Here is a 23,677-nt window from a genome sequence, read left to right on the forward strand (position 1 = left end):
TCTTGGAGCCAGTCGTTAATACTTTACATGACTTACAGAAATTAGTTGGAGCTTTGCAGTGGTTAAATGGTGTCTTGCCCATTCCTCCCGATTGGATGAGTCCTCTATATGAGCTCTTGAAAGGACACCACCCGTGGGAGAAAAGGACTTTGACTCAGGAAGCAAAGAACTCATTGAATAGAATTGCAGAACTCATGAGTGTAGAAAGCTTGCACAGATGGCAGCCAAAAGAACCATTGCAACTGTATTTGAGCCTGACAAAGAAGGGTGCTATTGGACTAGTAGGCCAAGGTGAACCCTCGAAGCCTAGGGCTCTATGGTGGATTACATCCACCCAGATAAAAACGGCTTTTCAAGCCTATTCAAAGGCACTGGCATTGTTGATTTTGCGGGGCCGCGAAGTAACCCGTAGGGTGTTTGGGAAAGAGCCAGACAGAATCTGGCTGCCGGTACGTGCGGAAACATGGCAAAGGAACCTGAGCCAACAGGACGAACTGGCTTTGGCCTTTGAGGGTTTTGTGGGACACCTAGCGTATGGGCCCACTCTTGAGGCAAAGACCTTTTTGCCGTTACTGTGTCTGAAGCCAGTCCTACGCATCAGTGAACAACCGGTGCAAGGTCCTACTCTGTTTACAGATGCGTCTTCACAGACGCAGCGAGCAGTAGTTGTATGGCAAGAAGGCACTGATTGGAAAAGAATGGTATACCAGGATGAATCGTGCTCAGTGCAGAAACTCGAAGCCCATGGGATTCGCATGGCTCTTTCCTTGTTTCCTGAACAGCCCTCGAACATCGTAACAGATTCGATATATGTGGCGAAACTGATACACACTATGGCAGAATCTGGCTGGCCTATTTCGGACGTAGCCGTCATGTTGGAAGCAGCGCTTACGCGACGTTCTGCGCCCGTATCAATTATTCATGTGACAGCGCACACGAATCATTCAGGGTTCTATTATGATGGAAATCGTCGCGCTGACCTAGCTGCTCGTCAGGTGAACACTCTACAGCAGGCCCGGCAGTTACACCATGACTTACACATTGGGGCAAAGGCACTGTCACGGCACTGTGACATTCCCTTACACCAGGCACGGGACGTTGTGGCTACTTGTCCTCACTGTCAGCATGCTCCTTTGTGGCTCGCGGGAGTGAATCCGCGGGGGCTAGAGCCCTCGGAGTTATGGCAAACTGATTTCACCATGTATGCACCCTTTCAGCCATCCCCTCACATTGCGGTCACCATCGACACCTGCAGTGGCGTTCTCGTTGCGACTCTTCACAGAAAGGTTACGGCCCGTGCAGCGCAACAACATTGGCTGACTGCCATGGCGTGGTTAGGTTGCCCACGCACTATCAAAACAGATAATGGGTCCTGTTTTACCGCAGCTTCTACCCAACAGTGGGCAGATCGTTGGGGAATCCGACTGCTTCACGGTATTCCCTATAACAGTCAGGGACAGGCCATTGTAGAACGCGCACATCGCACATTAAAAGCCAAGCTTGATGTTCTTAGGGAGGGGGAGCAGGTACCCCAAGAGACAGACCCTCTTGACCACGAAAATCATCAGCAACAAAATCCCAAATGCCGACGTTCTGCTCGTGAGACCCCTGTGCACCGTAATGCACGGTTGTTGGCTTTAGCACTATTTGCACTCAATCAGTTTGCCCATGGTACAGAGTCACAGAGTCCAATGCAGAAGCATTGGCAACAGGCGATAAGGGGAGTAGGGCCACCAGTATTGGTCCGTGACCCAGAAACAGGAAAGTGGGAAGGAGGGTGGCGCTTGGTGACACAGGGAAGAGGGTATACTGCAGTACAATCATCAGAGCACCCAGACTCACGTGTGCGCTGGGTGCCGTCACGGTGGTTGAAACCAGACCTCAGTCAATAACGATTTGTTGTGAGTTATTTTGCAGGATGCCGTTCAGAAGATCATCTGAGTACCTGCACTGTGGTCGTTGTGACCCTTGGGTGCTTGTCAAGTACGACCGCTGTGGACAACAACTCTGGTGACGCACCAGCCGAACATCAAAATGGTGTGACCGATGTTTTGAACACCGCAGATCCACTTTACAGCAACCGCTGTGTGTACCCCATAAGCAGGGGACTATGATATGCTTTTAGAAAAAGCCAATCAATTACAGGAGGCAGGTGACAGTGGCTTGACAATCTCCTCTCGTCGACCTGGCAATGGCTCCTGTCTTTGATTGACTGAAAAACGTTGACCCTATTTGGAATCCTTTTGGTGGTGGTTATTATGGTTTGTTGTGGGATACCAGCACTGACTGTTTGCGTGCGGAAACTCTTTATACAGAGTGCGGGTACCCACCAGTACACGAATTACCATGAGGTGGTGGGATCACTTAAAACTGTAACGCCAGTTTGTACCGTCGGTCATCCGCCATAGTGAGGGGGGACTTGTAGGGATTGGCGCTCGGAAGATCTCGCGATGTACGGAAAGAGAAGGGTTAAGGGAGGCGGGATGACCGACAGGCAGTATATAAGGGCGTGACGCAGTTGAATAAACGCCATTTGCAGCATCCTCATATTGGTGTCAGTGCTCTGTGGCCCAGGGTATGGTGGACCCTGTGCCGAGTCCCACGGGGTGATCAGACGAATGTCTACAGTCCTGAAGCCCTGCTTCCCAGGAAGTGGCCAGACATCGCCTGCTGATGGGAAGTAGAGAATAACATCATTTGGTTTCTTTGCTTTCTCACACAACCTTTGCTTTCATTTTATTAAACTGTCCTTATCTCGACCCGCGAGCCTTTTGTTATATTTTCTCCCCCCTGTCCAGCTGAGGAGGGGGAGTGATAGAGCAGCTTTGGTGGGCACCTGGCGCCCAGGCAGGGTCAACCCACCACACTCACCTGAAAACTTGTGTTAAATTTTTCTCCAGCAATATCCCAAATTCTGTTACTGTACAAACTCAAAACCTGACAGGTCTGATCATCTTACACTGGTATTGAATCACAGAGGATAGGAGCAGAGAGAAATTACAGAGGTTACCTACTCCATTCCTTGACTCAAGGTCAGATGCGCTACACTTGTGTTATTCATAATAGATTATTACCATTTGGTTTTAAAGACCTTTTCATTAACTAAAAGAGTCTAGCTTGGCTGCTCTGGATGTAGACATCTAAAACTAGGTGAGGTGAATCCCAGCTTTTGTGTGAAGAACAGGAATATATAAACATAATGGGAGGAAGGGCTGGTAAGAAAACCAGGTTAAGAACCAAGAACTGTAGTGTATGACAATTGTGAGCCTGTAAAGACAGTGAGGGCTGTTTTGAGATGCTATCCTAACAAGTTGTAGATAGATGCTCACAATCATGCATTGTTTAGTGACCATCAAAAGATTTCTGCCCCAGCAACTGGAAGACCCTAACTGACTATAGCAGGATATAACCATTTGTGATTTTAGATGTCACACCTAGACAGAAGAAAAAAGATTGCAGTAGAAACTTGGGCATTAAAAGATATAATATGAAGTACTATTCCATAACAAAGTGGTTGGGTTTGGATCCCATAACTCTACTTCCGTACATTGCAGACAGAAGTTGGATGACTAAATTATTCTGTCTGTTCCAGTCTAAGTTACAAATACATATGTAATAGGACTTATAATACTTTTCTAAAGGGTAGTACTCTTTTAGTTCAGCTATGGAAAATACTTATGCAGCTGAGGAATGAATTTTCACAGTTTGATATTGACATGAATCTTATGAATTCTACTGGAAACAAAAAACCTTTTAAGGTCCAAGTGAAATTTTCTGTTGAAGCAAACGACACAGAATCATAAAAAATATTGAGACTTTTGAGTTTAACAAGACCTTGCATGACAGGCAGCACAACGTGTGAGACTTTTGCATTTCAGCCCAACTCTAATCAAGCAATAAACCTAACAGATAATTGGCAAACATGTAAAAAATCCCCAAAAGACTGGGAATTTCATTGTTTTTGTCTTCCTGTAATCTTATTTTCAAAGAGTAAAGGGTAAAAAAACCCCAAAAACCACAACAATAAAAACCAAACTAAGAAAATGACAGGATATTTGAAAGTCTAAAGTTTTAGCAAGGGTATTTGGCAGTGTGCCACAGACTTCTATGTCAGTTTATCTGACATATCATTCTGCCTGCCCAGAAGAGGCTGCCTAACTTCCATGCAGAAATCCAGTCTGTTTGCTCTGTAGCACTGTCTAGCATTGTAAGCCCCTAAAATCACCTATGTGCTTATTGCATGGGCACCTATCACTATGAAAAAAATGTTCAAAACTTTCTGCTGTGAGAAAGAGATGCCATTCCTTACCTTAAGCCAGTTATGTTATAAGGACACACCAAACAAGAAGGGGAATGGTGAACCTCTAAGCATACTTATCCCATCCTTCCTACATCCTACGAGCCTGAACTACCATACCTGGAGGTATTCTGAGTGAAAACACTTTCCCTGCTGAAAGGGAACAGGAAAACATAGAGCAGAAGAAAGCGTGCAGGAGTGTCCTGGTTTTGGCTGGGATAGACTTAATTTTCTTCCTAGTAGCTGGTACAGCATTATGTTTTGGATTCAGTATGAGAAGAATGTTGATAGCGCACTGAGGTTTTCAGCTATTGCTAAGTAGGGTTTAGACTACGTCAAGGATTTTTCAGCTTCTCATGCCCAGCCAGCGAGAAGGCTGGAGGGGCACAAGAAGTTGGGAGGGGACACAGCCAGGACAGCTGACCCCAACTGGCCAAAGGGGTATTCCATACCATGGGATGTCATGTCCAGTGTATGAACTGGGGGGAGTGGGCCAGGGTGAGGCAGATTGCTGCTCGGGAACTGGCTGGGCGTTAGTCAGCGTGTGGTGAGCAATTGCATTGTTCATCTTGTTTTGTATATTCCAGTTATTATTATTATTGTTATTATTTTCTTCCTTTCTGTCCTATTTAACTGTCTTTATCTCAACCCATGAGTTTTACTTCTTTTTCTTGATTCCCTCCCCCATCCCACTGGGTGGGGGTAAAGTGAGCAAGCAGCTGCGTGGTGCTTAGCTGCTGACTGTGGGTTAAACTATGACAAGGAGCAAACCTTACCCTGCAGTCATAATCAGTGCAAGAAAAAAGGCTCAGGATCAACATTCCCCTTCAGTAATGACTGCTGGTCAGTGGCAAATGGTAGCTAGTGCAAAATGCAGCACCACTTTGTTCCATCTCGGAGAGTCAGACGTCTTGTTGACTTCTCTCTGGCCATGCAACCCTAGCACTGCTAGCTGCAGAAGGGCTTTACTTCAAACAGAAGAATGAAAGATACATTTAGCCTGTGTGCTGTTGTTTCAACCTGCTAAGGCTGAGAAGGATGTGATGCCCCAGGCTCTTGCTCTCACTGGTGGAGAATTATTTAAAACAATAGGCAATAAAAAAAAAACTCAAAAAAATGAATTTTTCTTGCTTCATTCCTTCTTTTTTAACAGAGCAGTGTTGTAAGACTGTCTTCAAAAGAGGAAGGAGGGTAAATCCTTGGTGGCCGGTGCTTCCTGATAATTAATTCCTGCTGTTTTCTTATATAATCAGTGGCAAATGTTAGAGCCTGACCCTCAATCTGCAGATGTCCTGTTCTGTTAGTCACCGCTCTTCCTTGCCTTCCTTCAGTGTCACCTGTTAGCACAACTACACAGTTCTTGCCATGACATGAGCAACACATACTCCGCTTCTCACTTTCGCATTATGCTTATCTTCAAACCCTCTTCAGCTCTGCTGAACAGAGTGAAGTCCTAGTGAGACCAGAATAACTTAACGACAGCAACAACAACACAACTTCTTCCAAATTATTCAACATTCCTTACAGATTTTAGTTACATTTACTTAAGACCAGAAAATTCCATATCATAGCTGGATAAAATCCCTGGACTATTGTTTCCTGGGCTAATGCAATATACAGTAGATTTCCAGTCTTCTAATAAAACTCTTCTTCTTTGATGGCTCTTATCACAAGATTTTTATGATTGTGTATTTTTATATTATGAGGCTCATAATAAAAGCATCACCTTTTGATCATTAGATTTTTGTGCTATACTTTTCAAGCTAATAATAAAGGCTAAACTTGAAACTATGTCCTGTTTGTTTGACTTATTAATATGAGGCATAGGGACACTTGTTTAAGGACTGAGGCTTGTTTGTGCTTATTCAGTGAAAATCACCCAGCATAAATAACTTGCAGAAAGTTTATAGCCTCCTTAAATGTCAGGAAAGCTTTATTTTAATGACTTAGCTGCTAACACACCAAAGAGCATATGAATTTTCTGAACTTGAAACACATAAATGAATAAAACTACTTGTGTGCTTTGTTAGATTTTATGTGAAATTTCAGTATAGTTACTTTATTCAGAGGTCTATGTTGGTGATGATCAAATAAACCCCTCTTTTTGGTATTCATTTATTGACCTAATCAATTCTTCAACATTATTCAGCAAAGACTGTCAAAGTGTCAAAAAAAAAAAATAAAAATCATGCTTGTTCTAATGCTACTCACTTGGGAAAGAATATGGCTTGGAAATAATTCAAATAAAACCAGCTCTAACAGGACGAAATCATCACTCATCTATAGAAATAGTGTTTCTGAAGGTTACATTGATTAGTCTTTGAATAATATAGAACAATTCAGCAGATCCTGACATGCATAACAGTGTACAGTGTCAGTATAGCACCTAAGAACATATAGTGGCCATATAAACTTCTAATGAAACTGAAAACTAGGACTCAGTTAAAATAACATTTCACAGTCGATACACAAAAGAAAGACTGCAACAGGGAGTAACTAAACATGAGCTTATTCTAACAACATTTATGGAATAAAAATCAATTTTTCAATTAAGAGTACTTACTTTTCCAGACAAAGTTAAAAATAGTAAGAAGTACAAATTAGAACCCACTAAAGTAATAATAACTGATGGGAACAGAGATCAGATTATCCTATTATCTGGATATAATTAACCATCAGCAAAAAAAAAAAATTAAAAAAACCCTCCATTTTATCAAGCTTTTTTTTTTTTTTTAAAAAAAAAAGAAAACCCAAGAAAAATGCAGGTTTTAGCAGAACTGACCCCTTCACAGAGCAAGTGAATAGTGCTGCATATTAGAAACATGTTTAAAATAAAGACCAAGAAAAAAGGCAGAGGATGGAATATTCCTGAATGAATAAAATACAGTATTATATCAAACTATAGTATCAAGCTTGTAGCCATTCTGAAGAAAATGCAATGCACAGGCAAAGTCAGGGAGGCAGTTATGATCTTACTTTCCTGAGTCTATATTTGAACATTAAAATTTAAGAATGAAAATAAGTACCTTGATTCCAGCATATTAATGGGAAGAATCAAAGAGATTTATTATAAAATGTGGAATTCTGCTGTGAAAGTGTCACAAAATTTGGGCAGAAATGCATGCAGTAAGTTGGTACATGATTAACTACAGAATAATAAAAAGTTCCAAATATAAAATTACATGAACTGCATTTTAAATGGCAGAAAGCATTTACCTGTCTTACACCAGCTGCCACCACAGAATTGTGCCATCCAGCTTCATCTTTATAGACAGACTTAAAGGTTATAGGAATATGGGTAAGGGCATAGGCAAGGATACACAAGTGAAAATAAAACTGACTGTATAATTCTCAGTTGTCCACATCTAATACACAGTCAAAAGCATTTGTAAATAATGGTATGTTAAGGCATGGGTAGTTACAGAGAAAATGCAGGGGAAAAGATCATGGTAAATAGAGTTCAAAATTCGTCTATCTTTAAAGTCAAATAAACTGTTCCAAATTCTTCTAATAAATTCTGTCACATGGTAGGAATTTGCAGCAGTCCTTATGAATCATATGCAATATTGTAGCGTCAGGTCTGCAAAGTTTATAAATCTATCCTAAGGCAAAATTCATGCCTGTGTATAGCAACAAAACCTATGCAACAGAAATCACCCCTGTTGAACCCTTTAAATTCTTTTCATCAATGTAACCATGTATTTTTTGCAGAAAGATGTTTCCTGTACATGTCAATGCATTCCTCAGATCCACATTTGGGATATACATCTTATGAAATTATGTTACATGATTCAAAATATGTATCAAAACATGACTTTCTGATAATAACTACAGAGAAAGTTTTCTTTCATATGGGGAGTTTAAAGAAAATGGAAACTGATTCTTTCCTGAATTCTGGTAACTGTATATATTTTATGTGCTATTAATGTAGTTGGATTAAATAGACTAAATTGACAAGAAAAGTTTCATTTCATTTAGCACAACTGTTGCAAGTAGAGTTAAGTAAAGCAGCAGCTGAGCGAAGCTTTAAATACGTGCAGGTAGAAAAGGCTAACGCTGTTGCCTGTTGACTTCCTTCACTGTACCACAACAGCAGTACATCGTAAAAGCGTATTTCATTTTGTATTGTTCCTAGGTCGTTTGCAGGCATAAAGGAATCCTCTCTGCAGGAGATGGCTTTTTTATTCTTCCTTGTTTGGCTGTTACCTCTAATCTAAAATTAAAGCCATTTACACTGATGATATATGCTTGTTTCTAGTATACTGCAAGCAACACATAGACTCTGGTATTCAAGTGGGCTGCAGGATCAAAAGCTTCATCACTGCCTGACAGGCTATGAAGTAGCTGCCCCTGGAGAAAGGATGAACTTGTGCTCCTACCACAGAATTCCTGGCCGCAGAGCCTGGCAGACCTCCTCCCTTGCACAGCGGGGTACATCACTGCCAGCTTCCACTGCTACAGAAAACAGAAACAGCGGCAGCTATTTGCCTCCGGGCTGTGAAATGCATCATTTCAGGCAACTAATCCCCATTAAGAGGGCTGTAGTAAAAGACCTACTCTTGCAGGGGTAGAAAAATGTGAGCACGCTTTTAATTAAGGACTGGTATAAAGCGACAGCAATTGGGACTGTGTGATAATATTAATGACATTTTGAACTGTTGCAGACAGAGCTTACTCGTGCCACTCATGCTCCCCCAGCTGAAGCTTGCTTCACAAAAATGAGGCCCCAGGGGCTTGATCCGCCAAGGTGCAGAACTCTCTTACCGAGTACTGAGTGCTCTTAACTGACACAGAAAGCAGAGAGACTTGGTCACACTCAGCCTCTCCCCCGAAATGCCCAGAATCGGCAAGATCAAGTGTATCTTGAACTGTGAACAAAAGACAGGCAGTAAAAAATCTTCTGCCGTCCAGCTTCTTTGTCTCTTCCAAAGCCCCTGCGTGGCTGATTAAAAGCACACTAAAATTATGCAATGTCAACCATTCCTGTTAGCGATGCTGATTTTTCTTTCTGAACATTTTGTCCTGTACCCGGCAGCACCTCACTCTGAATTCAGCCTCCAGCTATATTGTTGTTCCTGTGATTCATAGCAGGAGATCTGACACAGATTTCTACAGCAGTATATTGCTCTGCCCACTGCCTTCCAGACTGGGATTTCAGTCTCTTTCTTACATTTAGGTGTATCTGTCATTTTTCATTTCGTTCCCTTAGATGCTAGACATACTTTACTACAATTGGTGATACTCTGCTGTCGACTGGCAGTGACTCTGGCTTGTCCTTTAAACCACCATCTGTCTTTGCCTTCCCCTGGTCCTGCTGATGCCAGCTGTGCTGGTGACTGGACATCATTGCTGGAAGATTGTCTCTCACCAGTTCACACTATTTGCAGAGGAACCCAACAACAATAGGGGGAAAAAAAAAAGCTCATTATACCAAATGTTACTCAGTGGTTCCAGCACTGATGGCAGCCACACACTGGCACCTAAAGAGAGTCCAGTAGCAGTGCTGGAATATAGAAATCCAACATACGAACTCAATAACTCTGAGTAACATCAGAATGAGCAGGTTGCCTGATGCACACAGAGCCGGTATCAGTTACACTAAGTCTGTTTCAAGGTATTATTGTATGCAAACCTTTGTAATTTTTAAATAATTATTATGGGGTTTATGTGCATTTGTTTGCATGCATATCCAGAGGTGAAAAGGATATGCAAAAATTCTCTTTGGGAATTCAAAGATCATTGTATGAAACCTCTGAGAGTCTGGAAAGAGCCAAAGTGCATGTCTGAAGTGCGCATGTTGCCCACTGCCTTACACTGCCTGTTGTACACAAGTATATACGTATGTATATATCATCTAATAAATAAAGTCGCAAATGATGACATGCAGAAATAGCTCCTGGATTGTTAAAGATTAATAAACTCCTGTTTTCCTTCTTCTGTACTGCAGATTGTTTCCATATGTGCAGCTATTTATGTACTCTCTTAATGCTAATATGATGCTGATCCAAGTCTGCATAGGGCTTTCTTTTTCAGGTGTGAATCATGAATGCATGCATTTATCCACATTACTGGATTTGTTTCTCTTTTAAGATGTGAAGAGAGGGCAAATCCAGATGATGGTTTTGTGCTGAACGCTACAGGAATTTGAAATTATCATTACGTGTATTAATGGAAGTTCTATCCTGGCTGTCCCAAATGACAGTATAAACTTTATGGGAAACATAATATTTATGTGCTTATTCATTCTGTAGTGTTACAGAAATATGAGTTAGGGATTTATTTATTTATTTATTTATTTACTGATGATGGTGGTAGTACTGTCCTTAATAGCCATTTGTCTGTAAAACCAGGTGCAATGTTTGCCAGGAATTCAACTAGCTAGGACACAGACAGTTTCATAAAAGCCCTTAGAACAGCCTCTATTCAAATATCTCCACTGTGAGACAAGATAGAAGTACTCTTTCCTGAGACTAAAAGTGGAAATGTCATTTGTCATTTGGAAACTAGAAATCTCTCCCATCCTTGTTTTTCGATTATGGTTTTAAAGCTCTGACATTTTTCACTACAGCTTAAACTACCATGTGCATAAATACATACACAGTTCTGCAGACAAGCCATTTTTCCAAATCAAAGCAAATCAACAGCTGCTTAAAACATAATGCTGCAGATACTTGTGGGCAGGAACAGTCTGATTTGCCCATTGCATGAGTATTGATTTTTGATTGCAGAGGTTATTCTGCAGATGAAAAGATCATAATCATACTAAGAGATGCTTCACTGAAAACTTGTGCTCTACAAAACAAAGTGGGAAAAAAACCCAATTCAGCTAACTGAATAAAAAAGCGGCTATTACTGCTCTCTTTGTCCTTGTTTCTAGGATCCTGCTGTAAATGACCTTAAAAGTCCGTTCATATCAGTTCTACCTAAATAGCCAAAAGTGGGAAGTTGGGCAAAAGAGAAGAAAAAAGACAAATAAAGAACTCTCTAGCCTAGTTTCTTTATGCATGACAAGGACTTGGCCCCAGTTCCTCTCCATCCTCCATTTCAGAAGCTTGGAGAAGAGAGCTGTAAACAGTGAGAGGCAGAAACTCAACAGGTCAGAAAAAAATGGATTTGTACATTGTAGAGAAAACAAAATGTTAAAAATTCAAGACAAGACAGTGCTCAGCTGCTGAGCTGTGTCCTGGAAGCACTTCAGGGCCACAGGCATGTGCCTGTTTGACTTGAAAGTTCCCGAAAGCACCCCAACTTCAGCATCAGTGCACATGTATGACACCCCAGGCTGTGGGACTCAGCTAATCATATCACGATACGGGAGGCAGACTGATTCCAGGCCCATACCTCACGAAGCCCCAAATCTTGTTATACATACACAGTGCTTGTGTAGCACACACAGGCTGTACAAAAAATGCAGGTGCAGCTTCCACTTTCTTCAAAATGAAGCAAATGTGGTTCTCCTGCTGACCTTTGGTATCATAGTTCCCTGATCAGAGCACTCGCTCTGCAAACCAAAGACCCAAGGTCATTTTTCTGCTCAGCATGAGCGGATTTAACCTCACATCTTCTACCTCCTATGTGAGTGTCCTAAATATTAGACTGCAGACACTTCTCTGCATGTGACAAGGAAAGTATCATCCCCTCCTACTGAAACTGAGGCTTTGCAACAAAAACTAAAATTCACTGGAGTAATAGTGGAATACAGAAACCCAAAGAAATTATCAGCTATTTCTGTACTTAAACCCACCAGTTTTGTAGATAAGAAAACGCAGAGTTCGCATTAATCAGTGTAAGGCTGAAATACCGAAGTAGGGATATCGGAGCACTACCACCTCCATTCACAAAGCATCAGTTCTCCTTTGTATCTTTTGGGAAAAGGCTGATACTGCAGATGCCACAGGTCCATTTGGAGCATATATCTCTGATCAGTCTCCCCCAAGGACTTACAGAGAGAAATGTGGAGCCCAAGGAAGAAACTCAATCTGCACACCTCTGGAGAGTAGAGTAAGCATTCAACTAACAGATGTAAGGGGACTGAAACCTGTTGTGGATCCAGTTCATGGAAGATCCACAAGAAATACTGTGGATGCCTATGTTTCCGTTGTACTATGTAAATACTTAAGAAGATAATTCTGAGGTAAGAATTCTGGGGGAACTGGTAAGCAGGTAGGATATGGTCCTAGCTCCGGGGATTACATGCATACTTTGTATTACAGCATTACTACTTAAAATGGATAAAAATCATTGGACTACAAAAACATATTCATCTTGTTTTCTCCTCCCTTTTTTGTCAGCTCCATGAGTCCTTCACTGCACAGCTGAGATGTTATGAAAAGAGGCCTGGAGATGGCTCAGCCACTTCCACCATAGCGTGCTGTCTGAGACAAGGGCACCTACAACTGCAGTCCAGGCCTCTGATGTTCTGGTTGAATGTTTTGGTCCCCAGGGTATTATGGGGATGCAGATTATTCCGGATGGCCACCAGAACCCCTGCCATCACTGAAGGAGTAAGAATCCGATTGCTGCACTCTGTATTAAATACAAGGTTGTTAGTTTATTTTAGACTTTATGTGAGCATGGCTTCCCAATCGTTCCCTCACAAGATGTGGACACCCAGATTGTTGGTGACTCCAAAGCAGCTAAAGGGAGAATGGTGGAGGCTGAGCTACTCCACTGAACTAAGTTGGTGATCCCTATGGCAGAACTTTAACCTCTGAAATTTTTATTGAGTGGACACTCAAAATTAAGTGTTTAGAAGAAATTCCTTTTTGTTGCATTCTTGGATTTAAACATATACTCATTTGGCGTGTTAACCTTGACTGGGTGCCAGGTGCCCACCAAGCCGCTCTGTCACTCCACCTCCTCAGCTGGACAGGGGGAGAAAAATACAAAAAGCTCATGAGTCGAGATAAGGACAGAGAGATCACTCAACAGTTACCACCATAGGTAAAACACGCTCGACTCAGAGACATTAATTTATTGACAATCAAATCAGAACAGGGTAATGAGAAATAAAACCAAATCTTAAAACACCTTCTTCCCAGCCCTCCTTTCTTGCCAGGCTTATCTTCACTCCTGATTTTCTCTACCTCCTCCTTGCAGTCAGTTCATCACATGTTGTCCCTTCTGCTCCTTCCTCCTCACCCTCTTCCCTTGCTCCAGTGTGGGGTCCTTCCCATGAAAGACAGTCCTTCATGAACTTCTCCAACATGGGTCCTTCTCCTTCCCATGGGCTACAGTTCTTCACAAACTGCTCCAGCGTGGGTCCCTTCCCTGGGCTGCAGTCCTTCAGGCACAGATCGCTCCAGCGTGGGTTCCCCATGGGGTCACAAGTCCTGCCAGAAAACCTGCTCCAGCGTGGGCTCCTCTCTCCACAGGTCCTGCCAGGAGCCTGCTCCAGCGCGGGCTTCCCGCGGGGTCACAGCCTGCTTTGGGTGTCCCCCTGCTCTGGCGTGGGGTCCTCCCCGGGCTGCAGGTGGAGATCTGCTCCCCCGTGGACCTCCCTGGGCTGCAGGGACACAGCCTGCCTCACCAGGGTCTTCCCCACGGGCTGCAGGGGAATCTCTGCTCTGGCACCTGGAGCATCTCCTCCCCCTCCTTCTGCACTGACCTGGGGGTCTGCAGGGCTGTTCCTCTCATGTATTCTCACTGCTCTCTCCAGCTGCTGTTCCACAGGTTTTTTCCCCCTTCTTAAATCTGTTCTCGCAGAGGCACTACCACCATCGCTGATGGGCTCGGCCTGGGCCAACAGCGGGTCCATCTCGGAGCTGGCTGGCATTGGCCCTGTGGGGCGTGGGGGAAGCTTCTAGCAGTTTCTCACAGAAGCCACCCCTATAGCCCCCCCTAATACCAAAACCTTGCCATGCAAACCCAATACAAATAATCTTTTGGATCTCACCTTTAATTTGCACACGCAAAGGGTTTCTTTTTCATTTACCACAAATTGCTTATTTGTTTAACACAGTGAGGTGTGTGCAAGAGAATTCAGCAACACTGGGTAAGAAATACCACTGCAGTGCAATGGTGAACATGCAAAAGAATAGCACCAAAATTGCATTTTTTTCTGATTCAAACTTCCCCAAATTTTTTCATTCCGGTGAACTGACCGTGTTCAAATTTGCAAAAATATTTCCTTGCCTTAGAAATGCTGCCTTTTTTTAGCTGTGCTACAGTCCTTTCTGCTGTCCTAAGTTGTTTTGTCTTTCCTTGTTCGTTATTCATCATTTTGGTCAGTTCTGCCTCTTCAGAAGATGCACATACCATCATCTTCTCAAATTGCTACAGATTTTCTGTGAATAAAAAGCTTTCAACATAGAGGAAGTGGTTTTATATTATAGCTGAGTCCAGCTAAGTGAAAATGGATGCCTTACTCCTTTACTGTGAACATAGAAAGCAGTTTTCTTCACATTTATTTGAGTAATCTAAAAGGAGATATTGACTTTGAGAAAAACTTCAGTTGAATCCATATTTACTTATGTTTCCATTTTTAGGAATTTCAGTAATACGCTTTTTCTCCACCATCAGCTTTAAAGTACACTAGCTCTAGATGAAAAGGATAAAAGTCAAAAATAGGTTATAAATTATGAGTAGGATGCAGGTTCTGAGTGCACATGGCTGGAGATGAGATAAAGCTACATTTTTTAATCTCCCTGTCGTTAGCTTCATGATACTGCCAGATATTCTGCTCTAGATACCTGTTTGAAGAACTGGCTCACTGGTGGGGAGGAAAAAGGGCAGTTTTTCATTTCCACTTTCCAATAGTATGACTTTTTCTTGAACTGGTGTTAATACTAGATTATACTATTCTTCTTCCATTTCTATTTTGAGGAACAATGGGCCAAAGAGATGAGGCTTTACTAAACTATAATGCAGAGCACACAGAAAAAATATGTGTGAAATATGGAATTATAAGATTATTAAGGGAACGGCTATGGTTGATGAGGCAGTTTCAGCTTTGTAACTCAAACAGCAGAGGCAGAGTGTTGTGGAGCAGAAAAATATATACCAGCATGCCTCAACAGAAAATGTCAAAACAGTATTTTGCCTTTTTACCACTGTTACAGAGCTAGCTGCACCTTTGTCTTTTCAGTATCTCTGACTACATTCCTGAAATGTTAGGTGTCTTTAACTGTCTTTGGATATAACTTAAACGTTCTTCACTCAGAATGAGCATAAAGCACTGCCACATCTAGTCATAGCAAGGTGTTTCACCTAGTATCCCCTACCCAGCAGCGTTCCAGAGAGGGAAAGGTTACAAGAAATTGGGCATGAGGTGAGTGACACAGTCCTCTGGCTTTAGCAGTCCCCCAGCTTTAACAGTCCCGGCTTTAACAGTCTCTCTGAATGAGAGGCTGCATCTCGAATGCTGTGGCCATGTCTCAAAACAGATAGAGGGCTTTTTAATTATTTTTTTTCATCCATGTAAATCCATACCCCTGTGACTGCCTCTGATACGTTCTCAAATCCCAGTGCCACAGCGCTGATCAGCAGCTATTAAAACAAACTTGTTTGAGGGTTTGTTTGCTTGTTTGTTCAGCAATTGGAACAAAACAGCAGGCAAAGGACTTTTAAAACAATCAGCCCACAAACACATCCTGTCTTACCTTATGCTTTCCTTCAAGCACAATTAGATAAGCATTCCTCTTGAGTTACAGAAATGCAACCAAGTCAAATCACATCCATGACTGCTTGTGCTAGTGGCCTCTGCCTTCCTTAAGTTGCATACATCTTCTTCTAGGAACCCCTCTGTATTGGCCAAGAGTTTCTGAGCATAGTTATCATAAAAATCACCAGTTTCTTTGCTTTGGTCCCCAAGTGTGAAGTCCCTGGGGCTTGAAATTGTATTTTTTTTTTTTTTTCTAGGACTGGTGAAAAATCCATACTGCAGAATTTTATCCAGGAGAACATCACATAATACTTGCTCACTGGCTTGGAAAGCTACACCCATAAGATACTTCTCATGAGCTGTCATAGCACTTCTCAGGGTTTGGTAGCTGCTGTCAATAAGAAGGTTAAAATCATTGTCATTTATTGGTCCTATGCAAAGTCCTTCCCTGCTACCTCTTCTCTAGGCAAAAACATATAATCTTAAATACAGTCTCAAAATACATGATCATATCAATAAGTATAGTGAAAATATAAGTTACAAGAGAAGGGACTTTTCCAGTTTATCAAACATCAAACTAACTGCTCTGACAATTATAGGAGAGCAGAGGTTACCCTTCAAGCTACCAGATTTTTAAAATTTACTGAAGCTGTTAAACTTTGCTCGTTTCCAAGGCATAAGTGGCATGAGTAAAGAATACCTGGTCTGCTGGGTTCTCAGAACATACAATTCAGTCAAAAGACACATGTGAAATACTGCAACTCAGCTATAAAAAGATCTTATTTAACATTTTTCTACAGAAAGAGATTATTGTACTGAGTTGTACAAGTTGTCCTACTGTAGGAAATGGAGGCGCTTAGATATGGGGAAGTAAAGGGAAAACAGGAAGGCAATAGAAAGCAAATGCACTTCTCCAGATAACAATGAGAATAATACTAGAAAATGAAACAACACAAATTTTGCATAAAGAAATTGGACAGGAGAGAGAGACAATGCCTCTATTTGTGTACTGGTACTGAAAATTCAGACACAGAAGAGGATCCTGCATCCACTGATTCACTGTAATTGGACTTTAAGAGAGACGTTCCGAGCTAGCACAATAAGGCTGTTCAACTTAGCAGTCAGTCCTATTAATACTGGAATGAAGAGCCTTCCTTGGTACAAGACTGACTCTACAGTTCAGAAATGTTAGGCCATCACGGATGTATTTACTTTTCCAGAAAGAAAATGTTCTCTAACAAAAAATTCCCAACAAAGCTTGTTTTCAAGTCCCATATAATGTAGACAACTCACAAATGTTTTGCCAATTTAAGAAATGAACTGCACAAAGGAAAAATACTACTTTCTGCAGGATTGTGGAAGATGTCTCTGGAGTTATTATGGGAAAGATGAGGGGTAAGGGTGGAGGCAGGATAGTTTAGGAGAAGAATGGTTGGGTAGAGTAGCTGTTGAGTTTGAAGTTATTGACAAGCCATTTGCCACTGAAATACTGAAATTGCCATATGAACTATCAAAAATTGAGCACATTTTCTTCTTCATTTTCTTTTCTCAAGTAATAAAAACTGTAAGACTTAGTTTTATATAAGTGAATCTTTAGGAAAATACTTTTTATTGTGAAATCAATTATTTTCTCAGTATCAGAATACTAGCACATAGAAGCAGTAGACAGTTTCCTGCCACAGTTACATGCAGACAGTTGTATCATGCAAATACTGAAGATATCCCAAAAAGTTTTTCAGACTGCTTTGGAAATTCTACTTCAGATATATTTCTTCCTATAACATGAGACTGTTTTTATTGTTGAGAAGTTAGGACTTTTTCTGTCTGCTGGAGTTCCAACAGGAAGCTTGAGCACGTACTTAGCTCTAAGCTTTATAGTACCTCCATTGACTTCACCAGGATGTGTCATAGCCCAGATTTGTAACATGGATCAAAACTTAGCTTGGAGACAGAAAGTACACAGTGGGATTAAAAGTCCAATTTTCAATCCTAGCAAAAGGTTAATGGTGGGGGCCTTGAGGCTCAAGAGTAGGTGTCACGATGCTTAATGATCTGGAAAGGGGATGAGTAGTGAGAAGCAACTTTTGCAGATGCCACAGAGATGCTTAGGATGGTCGGGCCCATGCTGTACTGCTAGCTTGTTCACAGGGGCCTAGAGAAGCCAAGAAGATGGGCAATATGAAGATAGTTTTTTCATCAAATACTGATAAATGGAAACTATCCTTGAAGGGAGGAAAAAAAAGAATACACAAAGGCTCAACAAGATTAAAAATTAATTATCAGATCATCAAGACAACTTAGAAAAATATCTAACCACTACCGTAAAAAGTCAAATGTTAGGAGATGCTTGATGTATAGCTGCAGTTAGAAAAAGAAAAATGTTAGGAATGCCTGAGGATTGGGTGATCACTATGGATACTGAGCTAGATAAACCTTGGAGCTGAATCAGAACCATAAAGTCATGTTTCAACTAGACAAGGATCCTCAAGGATCCTCATCTAGTGAGGAAATTCAAAATGCTGTGCATTTCATTCCTTACTATGAATAAGATTTGCTTTAGCTTGATGATTCTTTATCTCAGTTGTGAATACCTTTACAAAAAGAAAAGTAAGGAGACTTAATTAATTCAGGAGATGGAAATATCGGTTCTAAAGCTGTTGGTACTCTTTGAAATAAGGTACACCTGGGTGCTTTGGGGGTTGGGCCCTTAAGCTGGAGGAGTGAGACCAGACATTCTGCAGCATTAACTGAGTAAAAATAATGTCTTGAGAGCACAATGGGAAAAACTGAGTCAAAATAATGGCTTGAAAGCACAATGGGAAAAGCACTACTATTGTACTAGTCATTTCAGGCAAAACACTGCACATAATTAGGGATTCAAAACAGAAGGGGCAAATTCTAGCTAGAAAGAAGCAACAGCCTTAAAAAAAAAAGGAAGTCATCAAAGCAGAGAGAAGTGAAGGGTCTCTCCAGGTTGCACTGATGTCAGCCAGTACATCGCTGCTCAGTGATCACCAGGAGCACGACTGCATTCTTAACATACAGCTTGTACCAGGCTACAGGAACTGTGTTCCACCTGGTTTTAAATACTGTATCTATTGTAAAGAAATTATAACTCAGGACATTGTAGACCTAATTGCAAAGAAAGGAAAAGAACTTGTCTTTAATGATTGGAGAAAAATCACAAAGAAAATAGCATTCTATGAGGACATTTTGCATAGATATACAGAGTACAAAGTGAGAGTTCTTGTTGTTGCTTTTGAAATACTGCATCTCCTATTTTGTAATTTTCTATGTGTGTTTTATCCAGAAATTTCAATATGTTCCAATTATATTCAGTGAACAATAGGAAAACTCTCCTGATTAATTTCTGAGCAGTTAATAAAACACTGTGTAGTGTAGTAGGTAAAGAGTTTCTAAAACAACTAAGGAGACACAAACATTCAAATGTTTTTGTAATTCTGTCAATGAGAGATTCATTTCTGGGGTTTTATCAAGCAAAATAAAATTAAACTTATAAAATTAAATTTACACCAAAACATATTATGCCTATTTATTTGGCTGCCTTTCTTGATCCAGGACAAAAAAAGTAAATTCCTATTTATGCCCTAGTTCACTGTCCATCTTTCAGATGGGAAGGGTATTTAGCCGCAGAAGAGGACAAAATCCACCATCTCTGTTGCAAATGAGACATACCACAGCACTGAGACAGTGGCTGGCGCTGGCTGCTTTCTAATCTTCCTCAGAGTGTTATTGCTCTTCTGGGATCTATTATCAGATGGAGCCTGGTATAAATCTGGTCCCAAAATCAGGGATCAACAAATGATACTGTGACTCGGCCACGGTAGGTGGGAAAAAGCTGTGACTGCAGGACTGCAGTTATGACTGCGATACCACAAGGGATACGACAGCTGCGTAACAGTCATTACAGCATCCCTCTGCAGATACAATCTTGTCAACTGAAAATCCGTCTGAATCCTTCCTGAAATCTGTCATCATTTGACCCAGCCATAAATGGGTGCCTGATTGCTTATTCTGTGGAGCCAAAGGCAGTCAATTATGATGCTGTCCTTATCGCACACTTGTGTTCTGCTGGCTAGAAAACCTGGTATGCCTGAACCAATTAAACCAGTGAACCATTTGGGCTCTAGACGGATCTTTGACCTCTGCCTATGAAGGCACGTTAGTCCTGCCATCCATCAGTAGAAGTGCTGTAGGGCCCAATTAGGCTTTATTCTGCCATTCAGACTGCTAAGCCGGTACAGATACCGTGACTAGTTTACTTTTCAAATTGACAGTTTTCAGCCCAGAAACCCCCTTCTTTCAGTACAGCCCTGGACAAGTACTTTGTAGCCGATGTTGTTGTGTGGTAAAGGAATACATTTCTTTTCCGGTATATGTACTCACTGCAGAAAACTTCTGATCCTCAACATCGTATTCCTCTGATATGTTGTTGCTTGTAATTAATTCCCCATCAGGCTTCCCAGCTTTCCCGACTACTTTTCAAGTGGATAGTAGACGTAATATGTTTTCAGTCTTTGAATTTCAAAACCTTCTGTAAGGAGACATGTGATGGTCAAAGTGTGTCAGAGGCCATCAGAGGATGCATATAATATATTGTAAAGTCCAGCTATCAGAAAAAAAGAAAGTGAAGAACAATTTTCCTGCAGAAAAGTATTAGGGTAACATTGGCACCATTTTCCTGAATAGATCAAATCGCATGTGTTTTTAGACCCATATCCACTTACTTTAGTGACAAAAATAAATACCATTTTTTAATTTCTCTTAGCCCTGCAGAAGCAACATAACTATTTGAGACAGCTGGATACTATTCCATCTTGAGCATCATCAGCAGAATTGCTCGCTAAATCCCAATAGCTACACCTGTTCAAAAGCCTTGCAGGCAAAACAATCACACGGGTACCACTAAGGGCATAATTTAGCCCTCAGAAACTTTGTTACTGGTGATGATATGTGATGTGGAAAGGAGCCTGCCTGCCTCTTGGAGCCCAGAATGAGTTTCAAAGACTGGTGCAAAGGAAAAGCTCGTTGCACTTTTTCGGTGAGCTCCTGGGCTGTGGAAATGAGTGTGGTAGCTGGAGAGAAGGAGGAGACCCTCCCTTCAGAAAATGGGCTGGTTTGGCTCGTACTCTGGCAGATGAAGGGCTGACTTGAATTTCACAGTGAATACTATTTGCAGCCCTAGTGATCGCTGCGTCAGTTAGACAGCTCATCCAAGTAGCAAACATGTGAGCTGATGATATGTAGGTAAATATTATGACAGCAAACTTGCTAGGAAAAGGTATCTTCTGTGAGCAAATAATTTAATATAGGAGATTACTATTTCTATAACATAAACTACATTAAGTACTTGGTGTCAGCAGTTTCAGTATATCCTTCACTGGCAGTAGTAAGTATGCCTGGAAAATCTGACTCATAGTATGACAGGATTAAACTGGTGAAACCAGTGGGAGACAAAAATTGTTTTGTAGTTTGTGTGGTGGAATATGAGGTACTTAACACCCGCCGGCCTCCAAACAGCCATCAATATTCCCGCAGTGCCATCTACTGGTGTATACCCGGGGTATACTGGGAGTAACTAACGTGCCTCTTGCAGATTAACAGTTTGATCCTGTATTAAGATACAAAGAAAACAAATAAACATTATTATTCTAATAGCTTTTCTCATTTTCCATAATTTTAAGTTAATATTCAGGATTTCTTTCATAGATTAATATTTAGGATAAAGGGTGCCATATGGTACAGAAAGCTTAAAAAATGAATGCATGCACTATACCTGAGCTAGAAATAGCCCTATTTAGCTTATATAAATGCAGAGATAAACATTTCACACTTCATTCAAATGCAGACACGTATCTTATTTTCACAAAAAACAACTAGGCATGCATGTTCTGCCTCACGTGTACTTTCCAAATCTGTGGACTAAATAACTACTCTAGGTGTTTAAAAAATTCCATAGCTCTGTTAATGTTTAATGATTCTCCTAGATTTCATACAAGAATTTAAGAACTTTACACGGGATTTAATAGGGTATGAAATCTGTATGAGGAGGGTAATTGCATCAATTACAAATCCCTAAAGTTTTATGAGGATGTAGGTCAGAGCAGTCCTTCCTTTGCAGGAACTGGTGGTGAAACACTGTGGCTCTCATTCAGTTAGACCTTCCCTTGTGTTTGGTAATATTGATTGACAGATATTTTGGCCCCACTTCTAAAGCTGCAGGAAAGCAAGGAAAGGATTGTATCACAGCTTTTTCTCTAATTTAGCTCAAAGTATGATTATAGCAATGGTTCCCCCATCCACCTCCCCAGCTATGGAGCCCTGCAGGATTTACTCTTACCCTATTTAACATGACTCTATTAGTGCTTAAAGGTATTTTAAGGCAGCACAAGGTTAAGTGCCAGAAAGACACTGATAACTCAATATTTATTTTATAAGAAGCACAAAGCAACATCTTATCTCAACAACTAGCTGAAACTAGCATCTGGATAAAAAACAACTGACTGAAGCACAAACTTGGTGTGAGTAAGGTTATTCCGCCAATAAGAGGACAGAACTTGTCATTTTTACAATACCCATTTCTGAAATGATCAGATACCGTCAGAGATAAATTGGCTTTGTAGCACTAGTTGCCCAAAAAAACAGTAGAGCAGAATATACATAGACTTCTGCGCCTGGTCCCAAGGTAGCACCTTCTCATTTTAGACAAAGGTTCATGATGTTCCTTCTTGAATGTGGGTATTTATCACAGGTAGGAATGAAGCCTGGGCTCTACATTAAGTCCTCAAAGGAAGCTTCACAGTAATATTTAGCAAACTACATTGAGGAAGTCAGGTTCATCTAATTCTGTATTCTTCGAATGTGTAAGTTTCTGCTTTTTACTTTTACTAGACATGGGACTCAGTGGTCATATATTCTAGTATCAGTCAGTTTCAACACAGTATATCTTCTAAAACAGGGTATTTGAATGCATACACAGTAGAGATTGTTGAAAAATGTTCTTGTACTTCCCAGTCATCTTCAGAATGACTTTAGTGATTAACCAACAATGTGTCTGAACTGAACTATTGCTTTTTCTTTTTTATCATTAATACTTAGAAAGAGGCTTTCTATCAGTCTGCCTCCCCTCTGAATGTCTGCATCTGACCTCTAAGTGTCCGCACACCATGAGGTTTCATTATTTATTTTGACAGTAACTGTCTTTCCTCCTTCTTGACCACACAGCTTCATATTCTTTCGTAAGTCTTCTATTCATCAAAAAATTAATTCATTGCTCAACAAACACTACCTATTTCTCTTTTCCTTCTTCCTGGCTGGATATACATCCTTAAAGCCAATGCCTCCTAGAAATCTATAAGGTTCATCAACTCAGGTGACTATATATTCCTCAGTGAGTATCACTGAAGAACACGCTGACTCTTCTTATAGTCTCAGTGAGTTTTATACTACCTGAATAAATCAGCTCCCCTTACTGGTACTCTTGTGCAAGCCATTCCACCTCCATGATTTTAGTTGTTCTTTTAGAAAACTCTATTTTGCATTTGCATTTTTGTATTTTCATTGCTAAAAATTTCGTAGGTGTAGAGATGCAGCCAGAGGACTATTGTACAAGGAGTGAGTGATCCACGTGCTTGCTTCCTTCTCATGTATACAGGTGCACTTTGAACAGCCTGTGACCAATTACCAGCCATCTATGGCAGAATATCCATCAGTTCTCAGGTGTGTGTCTCTGTATCATGGGTACCATGCGAATGCTC

Source organism: Accipiter gentilis, chromosome 16 (assembly GCF_929443795.1).
Source record: "Accipiter gentilis chromosome 16, bAccGen1.1, whole genome shotgun sequence".
NCBI classification, from domain to species: Eukaryota; Metazoa; Chordata; class Aves; order Accipitriformes; family Accipitridae; genus Astur; species Astur gentilis.